This window comes from Apium graveolens, chromosome 8, assembly GCF_009905375.1.
Source record: "Apium graveolens cultivar Ventura chromosome 8, ASM990537v1, whole genome shotgun sequence".
NCBI classification, from domain to species: domain Eukaryota; kingdom Viridiplantae; phylum Streptophyta; class Magnoliopsida; order Apiales; family Apiaceae; genus Apium; species Apium graveolens.
Window position 1 is genome coordinate 157,116,962 of NC_133654.1, and position 15,837 is coordinate 157,132,798.

Sequence of the window (15,837 nt, forward strand, 5' to 3'; positions counted from 1 at the left end):
TATTTTTATGCGAGTAGTCTAGGGTTGAGCAAGATGGAGCGAAACACACTTGCTCAGAAATTTGAAAAAAAAAAGAGAAAATAAAAAAAAAGAAAAAAAAGAAATTAAAAAATGTAAAAAGTTAATACATAATTGATCACGAGTGGGCTCTTTGGTATTCGAGTTATTAAGTTCTTAGGGGACTTTGTGCCTAGTGACCTAAGGCTTTTATAGTCTGGGATCCGCTAACCTAACGCTCGCTAAATGGATGCCATTGTATAAGTCTTTTATGGACCTCACTCATGGCACGGTCAAATAAGCATTGTTGTTGTGTTGAATAAAAAGCATGATTCCGCAATAAGCTCCAGTAATCTTGAAGTGTTTAAGTCATTTTGTGCCTAGAATTTATTCTTCGTATAATCATATGATTACCTTGAGGATAGTCGAGTTATGATAATTGATCTAGTTTCGAAGCATATCTGTTAAGCATCAGCACACACCACGTTTCTGGTAGTATGTTAGTTTGCATGATTTGATTGATCTTTATTCGCCTAATTGCATTTGTAGAGATGTCATAAGTTGGTTGGTTTGGTCGTAGTGAGGGGGATCGCTGCATTTCATATAGATTGCATTCATGCATGTTTTTGTTTTGTTTTTGAGTCTGTGATGCTTGAGGACAAGCATCGATTTAAGTTTGGGGGTGTGATAAGTGGCAATTTATACCACTTAGAACGTCTTATAATGGCTTGAATTGATGTCTTGAAATCAAGTATTTTGTGTATTTGATGTGTTTTTCTAGTGTTTGTGCATTCCAGGGTGTTCTTTGTGTTTATGGGGAGATTTCATCAAGAATAAGCATTAGTATGTGTTTGGCATTGTAAGTGGGAAGATAGGAGCAGAATGCAGCAGAGAACGGGAGCTGAACAGAGCATTTTCCAGTAAGGTGCTGGTCACCCGCTCAGCCTGGTTGGGCGGCCGCTCAGGAAGCTGGGCGCCCGCTCAGGATTACTGGGCAGGCCGCTCAGGGGAGCGAATTAAAATCTGATTTTTAGAGTTCTTATTCTGGCGGACTTCTGACTTCTTAGATGGCTGGGTTTTGTGGGGCTTCTATATAAGTAGTTTTCAGAGACGTTTCACGTGTGTTGAATTGTGGAACTAATCGAGGAGCAAGGAGATAAGGATGAAGACCGTTTTAGCACATCGCAATGAAGAGGAAGCATAGTTTCTTGTGATTCTTTTATTCGTTGTAACAGTGGATGCTAGTTTTCTTTACTTTGAACCTATTTACTCTTGTGACGTACTCTAGTTTAATATAAGTAGTTTTATTAATTATTCTCGTGTGTTATTATCATGTTTTCATATGAACCCATGGTGACGATGAGTTCAATCATGGGCTAATCGTGATCATGGGGTCGTAACGGATTTGCTATGGAATTCTTTAGTTAGTTGTTTAATACCTTAGTGTGTGATGATTGTATGATATCTAGTATTGGTTGTGCATATTCGTCTTATGTGCGTCGCGAACATATAAGATAGGGTGTCAATCTCTTGTGAAGCGACGGTGGAACTTGAAATTTAGAACTTGCCATGCTAGCATAGGTTCATGTATGTGTATGCATGATTAGTGGGTAACTCTAACCGTTTTACTTGCCCTGTGTAATCATAAGGAACAACTTGTGCTTAAATCATTATGTTGTCAAATTCTGTAGACATGTAGGGTCTCAACATAATTGATGACTATTCAACTTCTATCTTAATTGTGGGTGCTTGGCAGAATGGTATTAGTACAATGAAAGTTGGCTTTAATCAGTTTAGTGTTGTTCGATTAATATCATCACCGTTACATGCTAAGGGTAATAATATTAACTATTGAAGGAAGTAGTAATGAAGTTATGATCTCATGTGTGTTTAATATTGTTAATCCAAGTATCTGTTAAGTGTTTAATTCTCGTAGTTAATTGTAGTTAATAATTAGTTAATCAATTCTATGTGTTATTGTCTTAATATTGAGAAGTAATCATACATTGGTGAGTAAGTGTTAATTGAACATAATTAGTCTGAGTCTCTGTGGGAATGAACTAGAAAATATTCTATATTACTTGCAAACGTGTATACTTGTGTGTATTATTAGCGCGTGTTTTCCGCCCTAACACACTTCAAGATATCTGACGTACAACTAGTCACGGGACTAAAGTACAACCTTCTCTCGATAAGTCAACTTTGCGATAATGGAAATAAGGTAATTTTTATCCTACTCATTGTTCTATTCTTAATAAAGATGGAATATTAGTCCTTACGTGTCCTCGAGACAAAAATGTCTATACATGTGTCATTAGTAAGCATGTTAATATATGCCTAATCACTACTATAGATAACCCTTAGTTGTGGCATCGAAGATTAGGACACGCAAACATGAAGTTGATTAAAAATATATCAACTAAAGAACATGTATGAGGAATACCAAAATTAAATTATAAAAAGGATCAGATATGTGAAGCTTGTGAAATTGGCAAACAAATACGAGCCTCTCACAAAACAAAATTTATGGTATCTACCTCACGACCTCTCGAGCTTTTATACATGGATCTTATCAGTCCAGTCCCTGTACAAAGCCTCGGTGGGTGTTCATATACTTTGGTAGTTGTTGATGACTATTCACGATTTACGTGGACATAATTCCTCAAATCCAAAAGTGATGCTTTTGAATATTTTTCTTCTCTATGCAAAATAATTTAAAACCAACAAAATAATACCATAGTTTACATAAGAACTGATCATGGTAAAGAATTTGAAAATTTAAACTTTCCAAGTTTTTGTGAAACTAATGGTATCACTCATAACTTTTTTGCTCCTTATACTCCTCAATCTAACGGAGTAGTTGAAAGGAAGAACAGAACATTACAAGAAATGGCAAATACAATGATAAATGAATATCGTCGTCCTAAATATTTTTGGGTCGAGGCAATGTCTACTGCATGCCATATACTAAATAGAGTCTTATTAAGACCTATAATTCAAAAGACTCCATATGAGCTTTATTTTGGTAAAATTCCTAAAGTTAATTACTTTAGAGTATTTGGAAGTAAATGCTATATATTAAATTCCAAAGATTACCTTACAAAATTTGATCCAAAATCAAATGAAGGTATATTTCTTGGATATTCAACAAATAGCAAAGCTTATAAAGTATTTAATTTAAATTCTCTAGTGGTGGAAGAATCAATGAACATAGCGTTCGATGAAACAAAACCATCACCTAAATAAAAAGATCTTGTAGACAAAGAAGATGTCACACAACACAATATTGAGAATATTATTCGACAATTCGAAAATATGGATTTTGGCTCATCATCTCCAACAAATCCACTAAAATTGTTAGAAACATATATTCAACTACTTAAAGATGTTCCAAATATTAGAAGTCATCCTTTAGACAATATTCTAGGAGACTTAACTAAAGGAGTTCAAATGCAGTCACAAGTTCAAAACACTGTGAATCACCTTAGTTTTCTTTCACAAATAGAACCTAAGACCGCTAAAGAAGCTTTGTTAGACGGAGATTGAATCTCTGCAATGCAAGAAGAATTAACCCAATTATTGAAAGAGATATGTCCTAAGTCCAATCACGTATGAGGATTTAGGAATAACTTTTATGTAATCTGTTTTGATTTCATTGATATTAATAAAAGACTTGTTTTGTTTTTATTACGGACTCTGTCTATTTAAGTATTTAAATAAGATATACCATAGTTTAGAGTAAAGCTTTTTATGGATTATGATGAGATCATAATAGTGAGACCTAAAATATGATAACTCTAAACTTGAATAGTTCCCGGTCATAGGATTACTAACTGGTAATTAATAATCCGCAAAGATTGGTATATACTATGCTTGCTCCCTTCAGGAGGATGTCTGTTCTCATAGGCATTTGTGTGGTGACACTATAGCTAGTATGTAGGTGCTTATTATAGAATAAGTTCATTGAACATGACTCGCACAGCTGAACAACTGATGGAGTTCACTCACGTGTCAGCAGTTGTTCACATAGTGATAGTTGTACAAGTATCCTTAGACTTGAGGTCATCATAGTCATCTTGTGTACACTGAACTATGCTTTGGTTTAGTTCTTAGTCTCCAGGGACAATTATAGGACTCTCCTAGGGTTTTATAACATATCTTTATATATATTAACCCCCACATTTTATCTTCATAAAATGCTTTAATAATAATTAAAACTATTTTAATCATTATTTCTTTTTCTTAACTATTTAGAAAAATAATTCTCTCTCTCATTATTCATCAAAGGAAACATTCTTTTATGGTGTGACCCTGTAGGTTCAATATTATGCCGGTAGTAGAAATAATTAATAATAAACTTTTTATTAATTATTTATATGAATATTAAAATTCACTAAATATAATTAACCGATTAATTATATTTATTCTACATCGTGAGTGATGCTTCTCAACATATCGCGACTATCCGGATAATATGAATTCACTGCTTAGAATACCAAGAACCTGTCAGTGAATAGTTACCGTACAATTAACTCCTTCTACCCTCCAATGTCCTGATTAAATATAAGGCATGGATCTTGTGTCAAGCCTGTCTAATTTAATCATTTGCTTTCCCACTTACTATGCTCAGTTCTATGTAAATTAGAAACTCCTTTCTAATTTCATTCACTCTGGCCAGAGATTCCTGAACTAGCATAAGTGGATCAGCTCTGAACATTCTCTTCCTTCACTGGAAGGGGTAGATCCTTTATTGATCATACACTATCTTCGTGTACAAATTCCTATACCCAGTAGAGCCCTAATAATTGTCCCTGGAGACTAAGAACTAATCCAAAGCATAGTTCAGTGTACACAAGATGACTATGATGACCTCAAGTCTAAGGATACTTGTACAACTATCACTATGTGAACAACTGCTGACACGTGAGTGAACTCCATCAGTTGTTCAGCTGTGCGAGTCATGTTCAGTGAACTTATTCTATAATAAGCACCTACATACTAGCTATAGTGTCACCACACAAATGCCTATAAGAATAGACATTCTCGTGAAGGGAGCAAGCATAGTATGTACCAATCTTTGCGGATTATTAATTACCAGTTAGTAATCCTATGACCGGGAACTATTCAAGTTTAGAGTTATCATCTTTTAGGTCTCACTATTATGATCTCATCATAATCCATAAAAAGCTTTACTCTAAACTATGGTATATCTTATTTAAACACTTAAATAGATAGAGCCCGTAATAAAAACAAAACAAGTCTTTTATTAATATCAATGAAATCAAAATAGATTACATAAAAGTTATTCCTAAATCCTCATACATGATTGGACTTAGGACATATCTCTTTCAATCTCCCACTTGTACTAAAACCAATCACTCTGGTATCTAATACCCATTCTGTCTTTATGACGATCAAAGTGACTTTCAGAAAGTGGCTTTGTGAGTGGGTCTGCTATGTTGTTATGTGTGTCAACTCTTTTTCAATACAATACAAGAAATGTTACCGCGCTCCCACTAACCCTTTTGTAGACACATGGTTCATGTACGTTTTTTCTGATAAAACCAAACTCTTTGATTGTCTCATCAAAACGGATGTTCCATCTACGAGAAGCTTGCTTTAAACCATAAATGGTTCGCAGCAGCTTATACACTAGGTTTTCATTTCCCTTGGAAAGAAAACCATCTGGCCATTTGCCAGATCTCATAGTCGTAGTAAGCAGCAATCGCAAGCAAAATCCGAACTGATTCTAACAGGGCTACAGGTAAAAGGTTTCATCAAAGTCAATCCATTGCCTTTGTTTGAATCCTTTTGCCACAAGACTGGCTTTAAAGGTATCCACCTGGCCATCTGCTCTAATCTTTCTTTTGTATACCGTATACATAGATTCCATTTCGTATTTCATGGCACTTTGCCATTTCTCTGAGTCAACGCTACTCATAGCCTCATTATAGGTCATAGGGTCGTCATCATCAATGATTGACAACTCATTGTCATTCTCAATGACAAGGCCATAATACCTCTCAGGTTGGCGAGACACTCTCCCTGACCTACGAATGGGCTGTTCCACAGAAGGTTGTTCAGTCTGAACAGGTGTTTCCACTTGAACCGTAGTAGTTTGTGCTTCTTGAACTTCATTAAGTTCAATTTTGCTCCAACTGTTTCTTTCAAGGATAAACTACTTTTCCAAGAAGGTAGCATGTCTGGAGACAAACACCCTATGATCGGTGTAAAAGTAATACCCCAAAATCTCTTTAGGATATCCCATAAAATTACATTTTACGGATCAAGATTCCAGCTTATCTGGGTCAACTTTCTTGACATAAGCTGGACATCCCTAAATCTTAACGTATTTAAGACTCGGTTTCCTTTCTTTCCATATCTCATATAGAGTTTGAGGAACAGATTTGGAAGGCACCTTATTCAGTAAATATGCTGAGGTTTCCAATGCATAACCCCATAAGAATACTGGAAGATTCGCATAGCTCATCATGGACCGAACCATGTCTAACAAAATTCGATTTCTCCTTTCAGATACCAATCTGGAGGAGTCTACTGGGAGACTATGCCCTTTTCTTTGAGATAATCCAGAAACTCTCCATTCAAGTATTCACCACTTCGATCCGATCGAAGAGTTATAATACCATTTTTGGTTTGTTTCTCCACTTCATACTTATAGTCTTTGAACTTTTTAAAGGCATCAGACTTTTGTTTCATCAAACACATATCCGAATCTAGATCTATCATCTATGAAAGTAATGAAGTATGAAATTCACCCATGGCTTGCATAGACATTGGTCCACATACATCTGTGTGTACCAATCCTAGCAAATCTGCAGCCCTCTCTCCATGTCCACTAAATGGAGATTTGGTCATTTTATCCAATAGACAAGACTCGCATGTAGGATATGATTCAAAATCAAAAGGGGTCTAGTAACCCTTCCTTATGCAATGTCCGCAGTCTATTTTCACTAATATGACCAAGTCTGCAGTGCCAAAAGAAAGTGAGATTTTCATCATCCCTTTTTTTTATTAGTTTGTTCAATCTGAAGTAAATTATGTCACATACATACAGACCATTATTTAAAATACCACGTCAATAAAGAATATTATCTCTAAGGATAGAACATTCATTATTCTTAATAATAAAATGAAAAACCATCCAAATCCAATATAGGAATAGAAACAATATTCCTTACAATCGAGGAAACAAAATAACAATTATTTCAAACAATAGTCTTGCCCGTAGGCATATGTAAATGAAATGATCATACATCTTCAGCAGCAACTCTTGCTCCATTTCCATCAGTAGAATCACCTCCTCTTCCTCAAAAGTCCTACTTCTCCTTAGTCCCTGTAACGAATTGCAGATGTAAGAACCACAGGCGGTACCTAATACCCAAGTAAAAATTTTACTTAATGACATATTCATTTCTATCATAAACATACCTGAATCAGAAGCGGTGGTCTCACTCCCCTTCTTCTTCTTCAACTCTGCAAGGTAAACCTTGCAGTTCCTCTTCCAGTGCCCCACCTTGTTACAGTGAAAGCAAACAACTTTGCTCTTGGGGTCTTCAGCTTTTGGTGGAACCGGCTTTTCTTCACCTACTTTCTTCTTCTTGGAAGGGTTCCTCTTCCTTATCTTAGGATTGGAACCTTCACCAATTAGAAGAACAGAACTCTCCTTAGGGGGAAAATTCGATTACGCAGTCTTCAACATGTTGTGGAGTTCAGCCAGGATGACATCCAGCTTATTCATGTGAAAGTTCACAACAAACTGTGAAAATGAACCCGGAAGTGATTGCAAGACCAAGTCTTGGCTCAGCTCCCCATCCATGGCAAAACCAAGTTATCCAAGACGTTCAATCAAATTGATCATCTTAAGTACATGGTCATTCACAGATGATCCCTCAGATATCCTACAACCGAACAGCTCCTTCGATATCTCATATCGAGCTATCCTCCCCGCCACATCATACATGTTCAGTGAACTTATTCTATAATAAACACCTACATACTAGCTATAGTGTCACCACACAAATGCCTATGAGAACAGACATCCTCCTGAAGGGAGCAAGCATAGTATATACCAATCTTTGCAGATTATTAATTACCAGTTAGTAATCCTATGACCGGGAACTATTTAAGTTTAGAGTTATCATCTTTTAGGTCTCACAATTATGATCTCATCATAATCCATAAAAAGCTTTACTCTAAACTATGGTATATCTTATTTAAACATTTAAATAGATAGAGCCCGTAATAAAAACAAAACAAGTCTTTTATTAATATCAATGAAATCAAAACAGATTACATAAAAGTTATTCCTAAATCATCATTCATGATTGGACTTAGGACATATCTCTTTCAATCTCCCACTTGTACTAAAGCCAATCACTCTGGTATCTAATACCCATCTTGTCTTTATGACGATCAAAGTGACTTTCAGAAAGTGGCTTTGTGGATCGAAATAAGAAATACTTGTCTATTACATAGAGATGTGTACATTGAATTAAAATCTAAAGGTCGGTACGTGCCACAGCCGTGGGCCGTCGGAGACTGATTCAATTGTACGGAATATTGGGTTAGACTTGACTTAGAATATTGAGTTTGTCGTGCCACAGCCATGACTCAAGTATTCAAGAGGCTAAAATTATATTAGGGAATAACATAAGATGTAATTGACAAGAGTTGTCTGCCTATTGAACATCACATGGCGTTTCGTGCTACAGCCGAGGTTGTGTAATGGAATGTAGGATCCTTATTCCCACTAGCATTATGAATGCCTAATTTTCACTTAGGGGGTTGTATAAATTAGATAAACTAGTGGGAACCACTTATGAATAAAGACCCGATTCATATAGTGTTTTTGAAATGAAATTGAATATTTGCTAAGTGTTGTTATGTGTTTATCATTTACAGATTTACTATATTCGTTATGTCTTCTGCACTATCACTCCGGAGTATACTAGATGCTCACAAGTTGACTGGTCCTAATTTTGCTAACTGGCTTCGAAACTTGAGAATTGTTCTCAGGGTGGAGAAGATGGAATATGTGCTTGACTCACCTAAGCCTACTGAACCTGCTAACGATGCACATAATGATGAACATGTTGTGTATCGTAAGTGGATAGATGATGCTGGCTTCCATGAACATTGAGCTACAGAAGCAGCATGAGCATATGGATGCTCACACTATCCTTATGCATCTACAAGAGTTGTATGATGTGGCGGGGATGACAGCTCGATATGAGATATCGAAGGAGCTGTTCGGTTGTAGGATGTCTGAGGGATCATCTGTGAATGACCATGTACTTAAGATGATCAATTTGATTGAACGTCTTGGACAACTTGGTTTTGCCATGGATGGGGAGCTGAGCCAAGACTTGGTCTTGCAATCACTTTCGGGTTCATTTTCGCAGTTTGTTGTGAACTTTCACATGAATAAGCTGGATGTCAGCCTGGCTGAACTCCACAACATGTTGAAGACTACGGAATCGAATTTTCCCCCTAAGGAGAGTTCTGTTCTTCTAATTGGTGAAGGTTTCAATCCTAAGATAAGGAAGAGGAACCCTTCCAAGAAGAAGAAAGTAGGTGAAGAAAAGCCGGTTCCACCAAAAGCTGAAGACCCCAAGAGCAAAGTTGTTTGCTTTCACTGTAACAAGGTGGGGCACTGGAAGAGGAACTGCAAGGTTTACCTTGCAGAGTTGAAGAAGAAGAAGGGGAGTGAGACTACCGCTTCTGATTCAGTTATGTTCATGATAGAAATGAATATGTCTTTAAGTCAAATTTCTACTTGGGTATTAGATACCGCCTGTTGTTCTTACATCTGCAATTCATTGCAGGGACTAAGGAAAAGTAGGAATTTTGAGGAAGAGGAGGTGATTCTACTGATGGAAATGGAGCAAGAGTTGTTGCTGAAGATGTAGGATCATTTCAATTACATATGCCTACGGGCAAGACTATTGTTTGAAATAATTTTTATTTTGTTTCCTCGATTGTAAGGAATATTGTTTCTATTCCTATGTTGGATTTGGATGGTTTTTCATTTTATTATTAAGAATAATGAATGTTCTATCCTTAGAGATAATATTCTTTATTGACGTGGTATTTTAAATAATGGCCTGTATGTATGTGACATAATTTACTTCAGATTGAACAAACTAATAAAAAAAGGGATGATGAAAATCTCACTTTCTTTTGGCACTGCAGACTTGGTCATATTAGTGAAAATAGACAGCGGACATTGCATAAGGAAGGGTTACTAGACCCCTTTTGATTTTGAATCATATCCTACATGCGAGTCTTGTCTATTGGTTAAAATGACCAAATCTCCATTTAGGGGACATGGAGAGATGGCTGCAGATTTGCTAGGATTGGTACACACATATGTATGTGGACCAATGTCTACGCAAGCCATGGGTGGATTTTCATACTTCATTACTTTCATTGATGATAGATCTAGATTCGGATATGTGTTTGATGAAACACAAGTCTGATGCCTTTAAAAAGTTCAAAGACTATAAGTATGAAGTGGAGAAACAAACCAAAAATGGTATTATAACTCTTCGATCAGATCGAAGTGGTGAATACTTGAATGGAGAGTTTCTGGATTATCTCAAAGAAAAGGGTATAGTCTCCCAGTGGACTCCTCCAGATTGGTATCTGAAAGGAGAAATCGAATTTTGTTAGACATGGTTCGGTCCATGATGAGCTATGCGAATCTTCCAGTATTCTTATGGGGTTATGCATTGGAAACCTCAGCATATTTACTGAATAAGGTGCCTTCCAAATCTGTTCCTCAGACTCTATATGAGATATGGAAAGAAAGGAAACCGAGTCTTAAACACGTTAAGATTTGGGGATGTCCAACTTATGTCAAGAAAGTTGACCTTGATAAGCTGGAATCTTGATCCGTAAAATGTAATTTTGTGGGATATCCTAAAGAGATTTTGGGGTATCACTTTTACACCGATCATAGGGTGTTTGTCTCCAGACATGCTACCTTCTTGGAAAAGCAGTTTAACATTGAAAGAAACAGTTGGAGCAAAATTGAACTTAATGAAGTTCAAGAAGCAGAAACTACTACGGTTCAAGTGGAAACACCTGTTCAGACTGAACAACCTTCTGTGGAACAGCCCATTCGTAGGTCAGGGAGAGTGTCTCGCCAACCTGAGAGGTATTATGGCCTTGTCATTGAGAATGACAATGAGTTGTCAATCATTGATGATGACGACCCTATGACCTATAATGAGGCTATGAGTAGTGTTGACTCAGAGAAATGGCAAAGTGCCATGAAATCCGAAATGGAATCTATGTATACGGTATACAAAAGAAAGATTAGAGCAGATGGCCAGGTGGAGACCTTTAAAGCCAGGCTTGTGGCAAAAGGATTCAAACAAAGGCAATGGATTGACTTTGATGATACCTTTTACCTGTAGCCCTGTTAGAATCAGTTCGGATTTTGCTTGCGATTGCTGCTTACTACGACTATGAGATCTGGCAAATGGCCAGATGGTTTTCTTTCCAAGGGAAATGAAAACCTAGTGTGTAAGCTGCTGCAAACCATATGTGGTTTAAAGCAAGCTTCTCGTAGATGGAACATCCGTTTTGATGAGACAATCAAAGAGTTTGGTTTTATCAAAAAAACGTAGATGAACCATGTGTCTACAAAAAGGTTAGTGGGAGCGCGGTAACATTTCTTGTATTGTATTGAAAAAGAGTTGACACACATAACAACATAGCAGACCCTCTCACAAAGCCACTTTCTGAAAGTCACTTTGATCGTCATAAAGACAAGATGGGTATTAGATACCAGAGTGATTGGTTTTAGTACAAGTGGGAGATTGAAAGAGATATGTCCTAAGTCCAATCACGTATGAGGATTTAGGAATAACTTTTATGTAATCTGTTTTGATTTCATTGATATTAATAAAAGACTTGTTTTATTTTTATTACGGGCTCTATCTATTTAAGTGTTTAAATAAGATATACCATAGTTTAGAGTAAAGCTTTTTATGGATTATGATGAGATCATAATAGTGAGACCTAAAAGATGATAACTCTAAACTTGAATAATTCTCGGTCATAGGATTACTAACTGGTAATTAATAATCCGCAAAGATTGGTACATACTATGCTTGCTCCCTTCAGGAGGATGTCTGTTCTCATAGGTATTTGTGTGGTGACACTATAGCTAGTATGTAGGTGATTATTATAGAATAAGTTCACTGAACTTGACTCGCACAGCTGAACAACTGATGGAGTTCACTCACGTGTCAGCAGTTGTTCACATAGTGATAGTTGTACAAGTATCCTTAGACTTGAGGTCATCATAGTCATCTTGTGTACACTGAACTATGCTTTGGTTTAGTTCTTAGTCTCCAGGGACAATTATTAGGGCTCTACTGGGTATAGGAATTTGTACACGAAGATAGTGTATGATCAATAAAGGATCTGCCCCTTCCAGTGAAGGAAGAGAATGTTCAAAGCTGATCCACTTATGCTAGTTCAGGAATCTCTGGCCAGAGTGAATGAAATTAGAAAGGAGTTTCTAATTTACATAGAACTGAGCATAGTAAGTGGGAAAGCAAATGATTAAATTAGATAGGCTTGACACAAGATCCATGCCTTGTATTTAATCAGGACATTGGAGGGTAGAAGGAGTTAATTGTACGGTAACTATTCACTGACAGGTTCTTGGTATTCTAAGCAGTGAATTCATATTATCCGGATAGTCGTGATATGTTGAGAAGCATCACTCACGATGTAGAATAAATATAATTAATCAGTTAATTATATTTAGTGAATTTTAATATTCATATAAATAATTAATAAAAAGTTTATTATTATTTATTTCTACTACCGGCATAATATTGAACCTACAGGGTCACACCATAAAAGAATGTTTCCTTTGATGAATAATGAGAGAGATAATTATTTTTCTAAATAGTTAAGAAAAAAAATAATGATTAAAATAGTTTTGATTATTATTAAAGCATTTTATGAAGATAAAATGTGGGGCTTAATATATATAAAGATATGTTATAAAACCCTAGGAGAGTCCTATAAATAGAATGAGATGGATGGCTCATTTGACAAGATACACAACTTTGGTTTTGTGAAAACTCTAGCCTCCATCTTCTTCTTCTCTTCTTGGTATTCTAAGCAGTGAATTCATATTATCCGGATAGTCGCGATATGTTGAGAAGCATCACTCACGATGTAGAATAAATATAATTAATCAGTTAATTATATTTAGTGAATTTTAATATTCGTATAAATAATTAATAAAAAGTTTATTATTATTTATTTCTACTACCGGCATAATATTGAACCTACAGGGTCACACCATAAAAGAATGTTTCCTTTGATGAATAATGAGAGAGAGAATTATTTTTCTATATAGTTAAGAAAAAGAAATAATGATTAAAATAGTTTTAATTATTATTAAAGCGTTTTATGAAGATAAAATGTGGGGGTTAATATATATAAAGATATGTTATAAAACCCTAGGAGAGTCCTATAAATAGAATGAGATGGATGCCTCATTTGACAAGATACACAACTTTGGTTTTGTGAAAACCCTAGCCTCCATCTTCTTCTTCTCTCTCTCTCCCAAGACTCCATTTTTATAAAAGCTTAGTTTTATAAAAAGGTTCATCGAAGAGGATCGTTCGTGGTGGATACCGGTAGAGTGCTTCACACACTGAGGAGCAACTGCTAGCACTCCAATTTTATAAAGCTTCGATTCATGAGGTATGGTTTTGATTCCTCAGTTTTTCCCTTTTATATGTTTTTTCTATATGTATGGTATATGGTTTTTACGGAATAATTGTTATTTCAAGCTTCCGCTCATCCGTAAATCCATGCCTTGTATTTAATCAGGACATTGGAGGGTAGAAGGAGTTAATTGTACGATAACTATTCAGTGACAGGTTCTTGGTATTCTAAGCAGTGAATTCATATTATCCGGATAGTCGCGATATGTTGAGAAGCATCACTCACGATGTAGAATAAATATAATTAATCAGTTAATTATATTTAGTGAATTTTAGTATTCATGTAAATAATTAATAAAAGTTTATTATTATTTATTTCTACTACCGGCATAATATTGAACCTACAGGGTCACACCATAAAAGAATATTTTCTTTGATGAAATATTGAGAGAGAGAATTATTTTCTAAATAGTTTAGAAAAGAAATAATGATTAAAATAGTTTTAATTATTATTAAAGCATTTTATGAAGATAAAATGTGGGGGTTAATATATATAAAGATATATTATAAAACCCTAGGAGAGTCCTATAAATAGAATGAGATGGATGGCTCATTTGATAAGAACACACAATTTTGGTTTTGTGAAAACCCTAGCCTCCATCTTCTTCTTCTCTCTCTCTCTCCCAAAACTCCATTTTTATAAAAGCTTAGTTTAATAAAAAGGTTCATCGAAGCGGATCATTCTTGGTGGATACCGGTAGAGTGCTTCACACACTGAGGAGCAACTGCTAGCACTCCAATTTTATAAAGCTTCGATTCACGAGGTATGGTTTCGTTGGATTCATTTTTCCGAGACGGATCTAATGGAGTGGTCAAATATTTTTTATATAAAAGTTTTGAACTGTTTATATTCCCGAAAGTGTTTTAAAGCATGTTTTAATTGTTTTAATTGCTTTTAAATGCTATAATAAATAAATACATCATTATATCAATGTGTGACATGATATTACTTGCATGCTTACTTGTTTATTTATTTTTATATATGAGATATATGCCTGTATTTACCATGCGATGATAGATTTAGGTGAACTTAAATCAATATAAGGAGAGCTCTAGAAAATCTTGAATAGGAATCGTTTCTTGCCTTGACAATAATATTATGAATACAATCATGAGATTCTTGTGTTTATGAAACACGTAATTAAATATGAATTTTCAATTTTGAGAGAAAGGATGATTCTGTCAACAACAGATTTCTATCTGTAAGAAAGGGTTATTAAGTGACGCCTCTTGACAATGCTCCACCCGATCTGGGAATCATCTGATTATCGATTATTGATTTGAAATATTTAATTTAAAAGGAAGAATCTCTTTATAATATGATTATGATTGTAACGTAATATAATCCCTCTAAAATTAAATAATATCAAGTAGTAATTGGCCAATGACACAACGGGCTTGTGTCGGTCATAGCCTTCCAACATGATAGAAAGTGGTTCTTATATTTTAAATCATTGTCATTTCATGCTACAGTCGAGGGCTTTGATTTCGAAATAAGAAATACTTGTCTATTACATAGAGATGTGTACATTGAATTAGAATATAAAGGTCGGTACGTGCCACAGCCGTGGGCTATTGGAGACTGATTTAATTGTACGGAATGTTGGGTTAGACTTGACTTAGAATATTGAGTTTGCCGTGCCACAGCCGTGACTCAAGTATTCAAGAGGCTAAAATTATATTAGGGAATAACATAAGATGTAATTGACAAGAGTTGTCTGCCTATTGAACATCACATTGTGTTTCATGCTACAGCCGAGGTTGTGTAATGGAATGTAGGATCCTTATTCCCACTAGCATTATGAATGCCTAATTTTCACTTAGGGGGTTGTATAAATTAGATAAACTAGTGGGAACCACTTATGAATAAAGTCCCGATTTATATAGTGTTTTTGAAATGAAATTGAATATTTGCTAAGTGTTGTTATGTGTTTATCATTTACAGATTTACTATATTCGTTATGTCTTCTGCACTATCACTCCGGAGTATACTAGATGCTCACAAGTTGACTGGTCCTAATTTTGCTGACTGGCTTCGAAACTTGAGAATTGTTCTCAG